This window comes from Amblyraja radiata, chromosome 7 (genome assembly GCF_010909765.2).
Source record: "Amblyraja radiata isolate CabotCenter1 chromosome 7, sAmbRad1.1.pri, whole genome shotgun sequence".
In the NCBI taxonomy this organism is placed as follows: Eukaryota; Metazoa; Chordata; class Chondrichthyes; order Rajiformes; family Rajidae; genus Amblyraja; species Amblyraja radiata.
In genome coordinates, this window is record NC_045962.1 from 1,806,830 (window position 1) to 1,822,070 (window position 15,241).

The 15,241-nt window shown below is 42.1% G+C and overlaps 1 protein-coding gene across 1 annotated transcript in view; it reads left to right on the plus strand.

Moving 5' to 3' along the window:
* Nucleotides 1–15,241, plus strand: part of LOC116975667 (mucin-5AC-like) — a 516,444-nt gene that overhangs the window by 62,132 nt on the left and 439,071 nt on the right. The gene's annotated exons all lie outside the window — the stretch shown is intronic.

Consider the following 15,241-nt stretch of genomic DNA (forward strand, 5'->3'; position numbering starts at 1 on the left):
TGTTCTGGAACTGGAATCAAATTTGGAGATACGTTTCATCATGCCATGGATGGAAATTCATACAGGTGATTCCGATGACTGATGGTACAAAGTCAATGGTCCATTTTTTAGTGTTTGATTACATCCACATCACATCAGTGAACTGATTGAACCATAAGGGCAGCACAGTGGACATCGCGGTGGAAAATGGACCCTTATGCAGCGGGTAGAATTGCTGCCTCTAAGCGCCAGAGACCCAGGTTTGATCCTGACTTTGGGTACTGAGTGGAATATGCACGTTTTCCCTGTGACAGCGTGGGTTTCCACCGGGTCTTTCGGTTTCCTCCCACAACCCAGAGTGTGTACATTAATTAGCCTCTGTAAATTGTCCCTAGTGTACAGCAAGTGGATGCGAAAGTGGGTTAACATAGAACTGGTGCGGACGAACGAGTGATCAATGGTCGGCGTTGACATGGTGGGCTGAAAGGCCTGCTTCCATGCTGTAACTTTCAATCAATTAATTGGAGGGCATTGCCAATGGGGTTAATATTTCTGAGAGTGCTTGCATTCGACAGAGGGAGTGAGCCAAATGCCTCTCATGGAAGCATTCTAAGTTTGCACATTACCAGTGGACAGCTGGAGTAATAGATATAGCAGGGGACATCATATTTCTAGTGGATCTATCAAGAGCCCTGCTTGTGCAAATAAGGGAGGTTTCTATCAAGAATGATCAGCAGAAGAACAGCCATTGTAACTATCGGGAGGGAATAAGAGAGTTTGTGGAGAGAGACACAAAAGTTTGGAGTAACTCAGTGGGTCAGACAGCATCTCTGTAGAAAAGGAATAGGTGACGTTTCAGGTCAAGACCCTTCTTTAGACATTGTTCAGGCTGAAGAAGGGTCCAGACCCGAATCGGCACCTATTCCTTTTCTCCAGAGATATTGTCTGACCCGCTGAGTTTCTCCAGCTTCTTGTGTCTGTCCCGAGTTGAAACCAGCATTTACAGTTTCATCCTACACGGTTTGTGGAGAGAGATGTGAAAGGCTGGAGATGGCTGTAGAGAAAGGACAAAGAAAGATTTAAAATGAAGGGCATGTTGATCCAAGTACTAACAAATCAGAAAGGACTTGCCACAGAGTAGAAATGAGCTGTGCAATAGTATACATATCATGATAAAGATATCAAACAATGAACGACTTTGTCGACTTTTTACCAGCGGAAACACTAAATAAGTAGACCTTCCTAATACAAGGCACATTCGAAATTAAAAAAATATCTGGCAAGCATTATATCAGACAGTGGGTGAGCAGTGGTTCTTGGTACTGTATTTTAAGACCAGCATAATACCTAAGCACCACTAATGTTCCTCTCCAAAAACACCATTTAAAGAGTTATCATGGTTAACCATATATAACCATATTACAATTACAGCGCGGAAACAGGCCATCTCGGCCCTACAAGTCCGTGCCGAACAATTATTTTCCCCTAGTCCCAACTACCTGCACTCAGACCATAACCCTCCGTTCCTTTCCCATCCATATACCTATCCAATTTATTTTTAAATGATAAAATCGAACCTGCCTCCACCACTTCCACTGGAAGCTCATTCCACACAGCTACCACTATCTGAGTAAAGAAGTTCCTCCTCCTGTTACCCCTAAACTTCTGTCCCTTAATTCTGAAGTCATGTCCTCTTGTTTGAATCTTCCCTACTCTCAATGGGAAAAGCTTGTCCACATCAACTCTGTCTATCCCTCTCATCATTTTAAAGACCTCTATCAAGTCCCCCCTTAACCTTCTGCGCTCCAGAGAATAAAGACCTAACTTATTCAACCTTTCTCTGTAACTTTGTTGCTGAAACCCAGGCAACATTCTAGTAAATCTCCTCTGTACTCTCTCTATTTTGTTGACATTCTTCCTATAATTGGGCGACCAAAATTGTACACCATACTCCAGAATTGGTCTCACCAATGCCTTGTACAATTTTAACATTACATCCCAACTTCTATACTCAATGCTCTGATTTATAAAGGCCAACACACCAAAAGCTTTCTTTACCACCCTATCTACATGAGATTCCACTTTCAGGGAATTATGCACAGTTATTCCTAGATCCCTCTGTTCAACTGCATTCCTCAATTCGCTACCATTTACCATGTACGTCCTATTTTGATTTGTCCTGCCAAGATGTAACACCTCACACTTATCAGCATTAAACTCCATCTGCCATCTTTCAGCCCATTTTTCAAAATGGCCTAAATCTCTCTGTGGACTTTGGAAATCTACTTCATTATCCACAACACCACCTATCTTAGTATCATCTGCATACTTACTAATCCAATTTACCACACATTCATCCAGATTATTGATGTAAATGACAAACAACAGTGGACCCAACACAGACCCCTGAGGCACCGCACTGGTCACCTGCCTCCAACCTGACAAACAGCCATTCACCATTACTCTCTGGCGTCTCCCATTCAGCCACTGTTGAATCCATCTTGCTACTCCTGCATTTATACCCAACAATTGAACCTTCTTAACCAACCTTCCATGAGGAAACTTGTCAAAGGCCTTACTAAAGTCCATATAGACAACATCCACTGTTTTACCCTCATCAATTTCCCTAGTAGCCTCTTCAAAAAATTCAAGAGGATTAGTCAAACATGACCTTCTAGGCACAAATCCATGTTGACTGTTCCTAATCATACCCTGTTTATCCAGATGCTTATATATATTATCTCTAAGTATCTTTTCCATTAATTTGCCCACCACTGAAGTCAAACTAACAGGTATATAATTGCTATGTTTACTCTTGGAACCCTTTTTAAACAATGGAACAACATGCGCAGTACGTCAATCCTCGGGCACTATTCCCGTTTCTAATGACATTTGAAATATTTCTGTCATAGCCCCTGCTATTTCTACACTAACTTCCCTCAATGTCCTAGGGAATATCCTGTCACGACCTGGAGACTTATCCACTTTTATATTTTTCAAAAGTGTCAGTATTTATTTTTCTTCGAATCTCATAGTATCCATAGCTACTCTACTTGTTTCCCTCACCTCACATAATTCAATATCCTTCTCCTTGGTGAATACCAAAGAAAAGAAATTGTTCAATATCTCTCCCATCTCTTTTGGCTCTGCAGATAGCTGTCCACTCTGTCTCTCTAATGGACCAATTGTATCCCTCGTTATCCTTTTGCTATTAATATAGCTGTAGAAACCCTTTGGATTTACTTTCACCTTACTTGCCAAAGCAACCTCATATCTTCTTTTAGCTTTTCTAATTTCTTTCTTAAGATTCTTTTTACATTTTTTATACTCCCCAAGCACCTCATTCACTCCATGCTGCCTATAATTATTGTAGATCTCTCTCTTTTTCCGAACCAAGTGTCCAATTTCCCTTGAAAACCATGGCTCTTTCCAATTTTTACTATTTCCTTTCAACCGAACAGGGATATGACACCTGTTTCTTGTGGTGAGGCAAGTGTTCATGTGCACTCTCATTAAAATAGGCCCAACAGTCTTGAAAGTTGCCACAAAGTGTCTCAATGCTGATTCACTTTCCCCCGGTGGTTTCTGTTTTCATTTCAGATTTCAGGCATCTGGAGTTTTTATTCTGACCAATACTAAGAGTTGCGGGCAGATTCAACCTAAATTAATCAACACACGCTTCCTTTCACTTCAAAGCGAGTTATTGAACTGTTTGAACTTCTATTGAGCCAGAAAAGCATCAAATGATTTCTTGAACGTCCACCATTCCTGTCCACACTAATCATCAGTAGTGGGTAGAAGAAATATGAGGGCAGGAGGAATGATATGTGATTATAATAAAGATTGTTGCACCATGAATATTACTAGGGTTTTTAATTCTGGGATTTATTCTGCTATCGTGCCTTAACCCTTGTAATGAATGGGAAAACAACGGCAACAGATTGCTGTGATTGTAGCTCGTGCAAAGCAAAAATGCATTGTGCCCCAAATAGCCACTCACAGGAGGAGATTGTGAAGCTTTTGGTGAAACAAGGTTTAAGAAGCAGGAAAGAAAGAAAGGTTTTAGTAATTCAGAAATGTCTGGTCAAGATGGCTAAAATCTTGGCTGCTATTAAAATCAGGAAGTAAAAGTCCAAAATTTGCAGATCTAGGGGCTTGTAGATCTAGAAGATGTGTTGAGGAATAGGAAGAAAATGGAGGGATCTGAAAGTGAAGAGGAGAATTATAAAACAGAGGACTATCAGATCAGGAACCATGCAAGTCAATAAGTTAATGGGTAATAGGAAGTACAGAAAGTTCAGATACAGGCAGAAAGTTTGAATAAGCACAAGTTTACACAGGGTGGAGTATGAAAGATTGAAAGTTTGGCTAAGGAATATTAAAGCTAACAAAGGTAAAGGTTGATGGCTTCAGCAAGAATCAGGAAATTGCCACTTGGTAATGAAGTGGATGCAAGCTTGAAACCTTATCTCAAACTTAAACATAAAAGTTAACGTGGTTAACTTTCCAAGTTTTAATAAAGATCAGCAATTTTCCTGCAAAATGTCCCTTTGACTTATTTTGATACATTGACACATACAACACAGTTCCTGTTAAAGTGAAATACAATACCAGCTGGAATAAGGAACTCTGGATGACAAAGGATCTTGAGGTTCTGGTCCAAAGACAGGAAAAGGCATGAGACAGGACAAAACAGATGGGATCAAGTGAATCCTTAGAGGAGTATAAGGGATGTAGGAGTGTACTTAAGAAGGATATCAGGAGGACAACATATGAGCATGAGATAACTTCGGCTGAGAAAATCTGAGTGGGTTTTAAGTGGGTTGTGGAATGGCCAACAAAGTTTAATTTGGATAAGTGGGAGGTTTGAGATTTCAAACTAGGATAGACCTTTCACAGTGAATGGTAGGACCCTTGGGAGTACTGTAGAACAGAAGGTCCTCTGAAAGTGGTGTCACAGATGGATAGGCTGATGAAGGCTTCTTTTGGCATGCTAGCCTTCATCAGTCAGGGTTTTCTCCAGGTGCTCCGGTTTCCTCCCACATTCCAAAGACATGCAGGTTTGTAGGTTAATTGGCTTCCGTAAATTGCTCAGCGTTTGTAGGATAGAATTAGTGTGATCACTGGTCGTCGTGGACTCGGTGGGCCAAAGGGCCTATTGTCACGCTGTATCTCTAAACTAAACTAGATCTGATCTCAGAAATCAACTCATACAGGAATGATGAAATAAAAATACAATAAAATACCTACAAGATACATCAATATCAAGTATGATTGAGAAAGTGCTTGATTTAAAAAAAACATTATGCATGATTAGTTTCTTGTGTGTCAAAATACATTGAGTAATCAATAAATTTAAACACCAATAACATTAAAGCCCACATATCCAATAACAAAAAGATAGATTTGCTAGTGTGCAAAGCACATAAACCTCCCTTACATAGCGGCTCCTGCAGCATAACAGCACAGCACCTGCAACTTGATTGCAACACTGAACGTGATAGAATTTGTCCACTATAGTCAAACATTGAACTACTCTCCAAAATGAAAACCAATACCAAAATAAAAAATGTACTTCTCCAGATATTAAAAAAAAATCAGTTACTTAGCATGTAGTATTTAATTTTTTGTAAAATGTCATCATTTGTCATGATGAGATCCTTTGCAGTTGTTCCATCTGCTATATTAGCAAGTATACATAATGTCTAAAGGATATTAAAAAAAATAGTGTTTCTCAGTATATCACAGGTTCAGAATATTGTGTGGGAGATCACAGAACCACCAATTAATTCAAAACTTTGGAAATCTTTTTTTATTAGTAATAACCTCAATTAAACTAGCCATTTTTTATAAAGGCTACAAAATATTCTTTTGATATTGGAACAATCTTATTTGAGACAGACTCACCACAATGTCAGGCTTGTTTTTATTCTATCTAATTAACAGCAAAATGTGAAAATGGATATTTACTAATAATTTTGAAACCAAGCAATTTTCTGTAAACATTCTCCCATGTCCGGAGCCAAGTTAAATTCCTGCACCATTTAGTCTGCATTTGAAAAGCACATTTACCGCAGAAAACAATTCTAGTATAACGGAAGAATTTATGTGGAATGATTAAAACGTCAGTGAAAATATATTTACAACACCACAATCCCGAACAACAAGAAAAACAAGAACAGGGTAAAAACAAGGAACTGCAGATACTGGTTTACCAATGACATACACAATATCTTGGAGTAAGTCAGCAGGTCAGGCAGTATCTCTGGAAATCATGGATAGGTGACCAATCAGGTTGGGACCCTTCTTCAGACATCTTTTAGACAATTAAGTTTGAACAAGGGTCCATATCCGAAACATCACCTATCCATGTTCTCCAAAGATGCTGTCTGACCCACTGAATTACTCCAGCATTTTGTGTCTTTTAAGGGCTACAGGATTATGGGAATACCTCCACCAGAAGGCTCCTCTCAAATTCACAAGTTATCAATGTGATATTTTTACATACATTCACACACAATCAAGTCACGGCCCCTTGAGTAAGTGACAACACTTTCCTTGTGTGGTCCGCACACGGCTAACTTGTTAAAAGTGCTCCAACTTCAACAACGAGGTCTCGCTGTGCACGTACATTCCACCACATAGGTAGCTCAGAAAATGCTTTAAATAGATGGCAACCTCTGAAGTCATACTCCAGCTTAGCCAGCTCACAACAATTTAGATAGATTAAGAACCCTCCCAGTATGTGTCGACATTCAAAAACATTACCAAACTGTTCTGAATTGATCAAACTTTTTTTTTAAACTACATTTTTCAAACAAATCTAATTTGATGCAGGTTTCCCCAAAATAGGTGCTGAGAATTGAAATAAATACACACTCCTCATCTACTATTAATTGAGGATCTCCAGGTTTATGTTACCAAAATATCCATCTGATTAGGATTTAATATCTGTTCTGATACAGAAATTGGAAATAGACACAAAATGCTGGAGTAAATTTTTGGTGACCTGCTGTGACTATGACGGGTGCCGGCAATTCGCCCAAAAAATCGCGTAATTGGGACAGGCCCTTAAGAAATTGCAGAGAGTTGTAGATTAGCTCAGTCCATCACAGACCAGACTTCCCACTTTCCACCACTGACAGCATCTACACTTTACGCTGCCTCAGAAAAAGCGACCAACATAAACAAAGTCTTGTCCCACCCTGGTCATTCCTTCTTCTCCCTGTTCCCATCAGGCATAAGTTATCGAGGCTTGAAAGCATGCACCAAACTATCTGTTATCAGGCTTCTGAATGGTCCTTCCATGAGCTAGGGTACTGTCTGATTCATCCCAACCTTGCTGTGGACTTGGAACTGGTGCGCTACAATGCTGAGAACAATATTCTGCACTCTGTGTCTTCCCCTTTGCTCTACCTATTGCACCTGAGATTGGCTTAATTGTATTTATGCATGATGTTATCAGATCTGATTGGCTTGCATGCAAAATAAAGCTTTTCACTGTACATGACAACCTAAATAATAAATGCTGGTTGATGCAGGATTGCTATTTAGATATCAGGAAGATTTAAAACTAAAATCAAAATTCTTGCACTGAAAATGTAATGTGATTATAAGAATCACAAATTATTAACATTAACACAATCTATCAAAACAACACCGGGCTGTGCCTGAAACATTGGTCTCCTGGTGTAAAGAAACAAATTCAGTGGGTCGGGGATGTCTTGGGTCCAGATTCATCTTCAGAACTTAAAGGTCATCTGGCAAGCAGTCTGAAGGTACCCGACCCGAAACACTGTCTGTTCATTTCCCTCCACAGATGCTACCTGACCCACTGAATTCATCCAGCATTTTGTTTTTCGCACAAAATTGCAGCATCTATAGTCTCCCGTGATAGACAAAAAGCTGGAGTAACTCAGCAGGTCAGGCAGCATCTCTGGAGAAAAGGAATAGGTGACGTTTCGGGTCGAGACACTTCTTCAGTCTCCTGTGCCTACATTAATCTCCTTTCTCCTTGAATCACTGTGTTTCCAACTTTTACAGTTGTAGCATTGGATTGGCAGCATTTTAAAATACTATTAAAACACAGGGTACGTGTGCTGTAACACCAGGATAAGCTCTCAACATGGAAAACCAAGCCCAAAGTACTATGTAACTGAATATACCAACTTATGCCAAGGACAATAACTAGCTCCATATGCAAACAACAGCTACCCACATGTTAACAAGCTCATTTCATTTTTAAACTGATCATGTAGATGCAAGTATATCATTGGGGTTATCAAGTGGGAATCTCCCTTCACTGGTGTTTCGTAGAGTTACGCCCCACGACAAGTCAACAGTTGATTCTGACGTCCCAGAACAACCCCCCTCAATACCAGCTCTCACCACCTGTGCTACCAGTATCTACTAAATAAAGGGAGCTACAGACGATTAGCTCTCTCTAACAAATGATAAACACCTGCATCCTATCTTCCACTAATCCTAACCCACCATTAAACTCGTAACACCACAAATATCAACCTTGCATAAGACTGGGATACACTTGCACAGACTACAATTACAAAGAAACACACATACTATATTTCATACGTTTGCTTTCTGTCCCCAACTGACACTATTTCTTCTCCACCAAACCCACATACTGCCTTGCTCTGCTGCCTCTGACATCTGTTTCACGGCCTGATGCAAACTCTGTCCATGAATTCCTAGCTCTCCAAATAGCGAGGTGGTTGATCTCGCTATGAAACGTCTACAACCCACCTCTACTGGACGTACTCTTGTTCTCCATCCTCACTGCTCAACCTCTGCTGCCAACTCTACATATCTCAGCCTTTTCCTTTCATCAGCCTCATCCACTAAGTTCTTCCCAAGGCACCGTCAGTTCTATAAAATACACTTCCGCTGACTAACTGACCATAACACTGTATCAGGCCTCAAACTAGTAGTAATTATTTCCTGCAGAACAAGGTTTCCTCCTAAATCTACCGGCATGTTCCAAACATTGGCTCCCCTGTAACTGGCCGAACTCATACCTGTCTGTAGACTTCCCTCCTCTACCTATCTCTCCCTCACGGACAAAATAAATCACTACACCTTCAGTACTGATGCTACTGAATTCACCTGTACACTCCTCCTCTCAATTGCTGCAACTATGCACTTCAATACCTGGTTATGCTGCCAAGTATACTGACCCTGAGAAAGACTAGTCCTACATCCTGACAAAATATGCCTCAACGTTGCCACGTCTGTACACAAGGGACAGGCCAGGTCCCCACCGACACATTGTTTAAGGTTCTGCGGTGATGGCAGCACATCAGAAATAGTCCTTATAAGGAAACTTACACAACCTGCCTCCATGCACCACAGCTCCCTCCAGCTAAACCTCCTCTTTTCAACACTTTCCAGTTCATCCACTGTCCCAGCTTAACCTGAGCTACTGCCCTTACACATCTCACTGCTTCCTCCTGTCGACATACCTGCTCTACAACCAATTTCCTCCTCTCTGTTGGACCTGCCTTACTCCACACTGGTTTCCCTGTGCTGAGCCCTAAGCCTTCTTTCCCGTGCTGCACCCCACCAACAATGTCTGTCTGCCTCCGAGCTGCTTGTGTTTCTTCTACCGCCTGCTTTGAGTTCCACTTCCTCCCTCTAGTTACACTTTGCACCAGATTATTAACTAAAGGTAGCCTTACTCCCTGATAATTGCAACTCTAACCTTACCTTAGCACAATTAAACTCTTCTGTTGGGCTAGACAATGGTAAATGAAGAATACCTTTCCCATATAAAGCCACATTACTGAGACACCATGGAACTCCAAACCATTTACCATTTCCTAATATATGAACTAACCAATCTCTCTAACTCCACCGTAGAAATTGGCACCTGAAGCCTTGACTTCTCTCTCCTTTCTAACCCGGCAATAACATATTTTCTAAGTTGCTGAACCTGTTCAGTGTCATCCAACTTCCTGTTATACCACCTCACCAAACTTGTAATTGGTTTCTCCATTATAGACGGGATTTCTTCTTCATCTACATAAAACCTTTTCTCTACTACCTTTCTTCTTGCCAAATAGATACTCCGTGATTTACTAGGCTTAATCTTCAATCTAGCCCATCTAAGATTATCAATTATCTTCTGCAATAACCCCCTTGTACATGCCACTGTTCTGGTCACCAAGGTCATATCATCCATATAGGCCCTGATAGGAGGGAGGTGCAGCCCGTCCTGCCGTCACTCCCTGCCGACGTCCCACTATGATGCTCTAATCACTAGCTCCATCGCCATTGTGAACGCTAACAGGAAAATAGTACACCCGGCCACAATGGCCATCTCTAGTCTCTGCCATGCTGTCGGACATCTTGGAAATATGCTTTCACTAAATTAACTATCAATCCTGGAACTCTAAAGAAATTAAAAACACTCCAAATTATACATCTAATTGCTCTTCAAGGAGTTGTTTCACTTCTTAAAGATCAACTTGGCACTTTAAATAATTGTCTCGATTTCATTTAATGTTACAAGACATTAAACATTGATACGTGAACACACAAACTGTTTGAATAAAATAGCTAGTGTTCACAGCTGTAGTTGGATAAATGTGAATGGACCACTCTTTCGCAATGAAAGGATGCAGACTGCAGTATAATTCCAATCATATGTCCTCACCTCCATCCTGTATATGTACCAGTCACAGGGTGGAACAGCAAATAGATTACCCAAGGAAATGTAGTAGATTGAAAGATATAATCTGCACTTTAAAAAACATTCATACCTATTATCATTGTCTTTGAGCGTTTGCCTATAAACCTCATGCAAAGAATGATAGCATTCTTATCTAGCACTAGTATCCATCACTCCTTGGTTTATTACTTTCTCTACGAATATTGGGATAACAGAAGTCAGCATGATAGATAGAAACAGCACTGAAATCCCAAAAACTGGAGCTATTTCCTCTTAATAATGCTGTAATTTCTAACTTCTTCACAGTACTCTATAAAATGATTTTAAATCATAACATGATTTCCACCAGTATTTATAGACTTCTGCATTAAAGTTAACAGCTATGAACTTGTTCCTCATGATGAATGAAGTAAATTAATTTTGCACAACAGGTTTCCTTCTCAACATTTTATACATCTTTTTTTGAGTAGACGGTCTGCAATTTAGTAGTTTTTATACTCACCTAAAAATAGTTTTCATTTATCATATGCTTATCAATTTCCCCCATCAGCACATCGGAAACACAATATCCTACAGCAACCCGATTCCGTAAAGACATTCCACCGTCTCAGGAGCCATGCCCGAGGTATGATGGAATGCTCTTCATTTGTTTAGATGAATACATCTCTTAAGAACACTCTAAAGGTCGATACCATCTGCGACAATGCAGCCCACTTGTTTGGCACCTCATCCATCACCTTATATAATCATTCCCTTCCCCATTGCTGCAAAGTGTCCACAGTGCCACCTGCAAGTTGCAATGCTATAAGTAGCTCAAAGATTCTTAAACAGCACATTCCAAAATGTCAGCCTCTGGTAGGTTTGACAAGGACAGCAAGCAGGCACCACCTTCACCGCCATCAAATACACCACATTTTTATGTAAATACAGTCTTTTCTATGGTATTTCTGGATAAATCAGGCAACTGAATCATCCTACTACAACCAGAGAGCAGTGCTGAACTACTATCTACCTCTTTGATATCCCTCGGACTATCCTTGACCAGACTTTGCTGGCTTTACCTTGCACTAAGCGTTATTCCCTCATGCATCTATGCACTGTAAATGGCTTGATTGTAATCATGTATTATCTTTCTGCTGACTGGTTAGCATTGTACCTTGGTACACGTGACGACAAACTAAGCTGAACGGAACTGAAATATCCAGGAACTCCAAACCAAAAAACACTATTGATGACCTTTGACACAAACTGCAGCAGTTTGAGACACGGGTTATTTTGGCCTTATCAGACAGCCCATCGACCATCAACTAACAAGGACATCCTCCACAGTCCTTGTAATTCAGCCTTCTACAGTGCCTTCCATTATATTTGAGACAAAGACCCATCATTTATTTATTTGCTTCTGCACTCCACAATTTGAAAATTGTAATAGAAAGAAATCACCATGTGGTTAAAGTGCACATTGTCAGATTTTATTAAAGGACATTTTTATACATTTTGGTTTCACCATGTAGAAATTACAGAGAGAGAGAGGGAACGAGAGAGGGAAAGAGAGAGGGAAAGAGAGAGGGAAAGAGAGAGGGAAAGAGAGAGGGAAAGAGAGAGGGAAAGAGAGAGGGAAAGAGAGAGGGAAAGAGAGAGGAAAAGAGAGAGGGAAAGAGAGAGGGAAAGAGAGAGGGACAGAGAGAGGGACAGAGAGAGGGACAGAGAGAGGGACAGAGAGAGGGACAGAGAGAGGGACAGAGAGAGGGACAGAGAGAGGGACAGAGAGAGGGACAGAGAGAGGGACAGAGAGAGGGAAAGAGAGAGGGAAGGAGAGAGGGAAAGAGAGAGGGAAAGAGAGAGGGAAAGAGAGAGGGAAAGAGAGAGGGAAAGAGAGAGGGAAAGAGAGAGGGAAAGCGAAAGAGAAAGAGAAAAAGAGAAAGAGATGATGCCTGTCCCGCTATTCCAGTTTTCAGTGTCTATCTTCAGTTTAAACCAGCATCTGCAGTTCCTTCCTACACTCTTTGTTAAGCGAAACAGGTCCTATTCTCATAATATTATTCACTTTAGCTAAGTTTTTTCTTCACCTAGGTGCTGCAGAGAATGCAATCCCAGTTATCAAATCTTTCTTCAAAGTGAAAAAAAAATTCCAGCCCCGCCAACATCTTCATAAATCGCCCCTGGATCCTCTCCAGAGCAATTGCACCCTTTCTACAATGTGTCATAGTCTTACAGCATGGAAACAGGCCCTTCATTCCAACTTGTTCATGCAGATCAAGATGCCCCATCTAAACTAGTCCCATTTATCCGCATTTGGCCCACATCCCTTTAACCCTTGTGTGTGCCAGTTTGTGTGTGCCAGTGTGTGTGTGTAAGAGTGTGTGTCAGTGAAGCGGTGACAACACCCGGAGTGAGCGGTCATTCTGAGACTTGGCGATGCCCGGGGAACGTATCCCTCCCCCCCCCCCCCCCCCCCCCCCCCCCCCTCCCCCCCGGGAAGGCGGGCCGGCCTAGGTGCTCTGTGTCAAGCTGGGGTCCGGGGGAGGTGAGGGTCAGTGACCTGGGGGTCGGTCATCGGAGTGGAGCCTAGCCCGAGATTCATCCCCGCGGCTCCGTAGGAGGCACCGAAGCCCCCACTCACCCAGTTCACTCCTGGCTCCGGGCTGGGGTTAAAACTCCATGGGGTGTGGACAGAGCGGCTGACGGACACAGAGCTGCTGTAGGTGAGGATGGGAGGTGTGAGCAATGCCTTAGGGGTGGGTGCTGGGACCCACCACCGTGTCTCACCTTTAGACTCTAAACTAAACTCCTTTTTTCCCCAAATCACCCCGCGGGCCAGATTGGAAGCTTTCACGGGCCTGTAGTTTGAAAGCCCTGCTTTAAACCAATGCCCTCTAGATCTTGAATCGCATATCCTGGGAAAAAGACAATGCATTCACCTTATATATTCCCCTCATGGTTTTTACTCGCCTCTAAAACAATTTTTGCTTTAATTTGAATTTCCAGCAGCTGAGTGTCAAATGGAATCATTAGTACTGCAGAATTTGCCATTTTAAATAGTGTGCGATGGGCTTAAGCCAATCAAATTGCTCGTTCTTTACGGGAAACCTGCCGACAGAAAGCTATTCTCATTGGTGAGTGTGGAGGAGTGTGGAAGCCATGGGCAAATTGAATTTATCGTGACTTTCTTAAATTTTTTTTTTTTTTTAAAGTGTTGAGCGTGAGAAATACTCTGATCAGAGTGAGAGCGTGAGAATCGTGTGAAATGCGTAATTCTCACGCTCAATGCGTGAGAGTTGGCAGCTCTGCAGTCCCATCTACTCCTCCCTACCGAGTTCTCCCGGGACCACTCTCTCCATGGTTTGCTCACCCGACCCACCCTTTCCTCGGCACTTCCTTTTGAAACTGTGGGAGGTGTAACACATTTCCCTATATCTCCTTCCTCACCACCGTGTGGGGACCTAAACAACCCTTCCAAGTGAGGCAGAGGTTCACATACGCCACTTCCAACCTTGCCCATGACGTTTGGTGCTCACAATGGGGTCTACTCTACATCAGCAGCACTGTTTTGCTGAGCACTTTTGCTCTGTGCACAATGGCCATCGTCAGCTTCCAGTTGCATGCCATTTCAGCATCCCTTCCCATACCCACACCCACCTGTTTATCCTTGGCCTCTCCACTGCCTGGGTGAGGTCAAACCCAAACTAGGACAGTATCCCATATTATACTTGGGTAGTCTACTGCCCAATGGTATGTAATCTGAAATCTGGTAATCCGCATACAAATTCACATGTCTTTATTTCTCCCTCCTTCTGATCCACCCCCGCCTTTAATCCCCTCTCCTCATTATCCAGTTTCTTTCCCCTCTCCCACCCACTTCCATCTACCTGTCACGCGCACACTCAACTCACTGGGCCTCCTATCGCCTTCCCTCAGTAATTCCATATGTCGATCATCCCTCCCTTATCTGCAGCCTCTTGAGTTTCCACGTGTGACCCTTACAACCTCTACCTCCATTCTCCCCTTCTACCTGGCTCCATCTGCCAATCATCCCAGTGCTTCCACACCTCAAAACAACAATTCCTTGAATAGAATCCCAAATTTCCTGGAATTTGATGGTATTTCCTGAAATTTTCATAAATGCTTCCTGCATGCTATTTGTTGTTCGTTTTTTTTCGCGGGCACAAGTTAACAACACAAAGAAGAACAAGGCAAAACAGATCTATATGACTACACTGTAGCTGCCTGCTTCTGTTACTCACTTGTACAGTGTTATGCAAGGCTCCTTTTGTTGCCTCCAACAGCTTTCTTATCTTCGTTTTTTCAACCTGCTCTCACGTGTCTCCGTCTCTGACCTCTCTCCTCCCATCTCCCACCCTACCCCCTCCCTCTCTTCGTCCCACCCACCCTCTCCTCCACTTCCACCTATAATCCATCCTCTGGGTTCCCCATTCACAACTCTTCAACTTTTTGTCTTTTCATCTCTCGCCTTTGCCCAACTGCCTATCAAATGTCCCTCACCTGTATCCTCCTAAGACTCACCCAGGCTTTGTTCTGCCCCTCCTCTCTTCCAGCTTCTTCCATCCAACCACA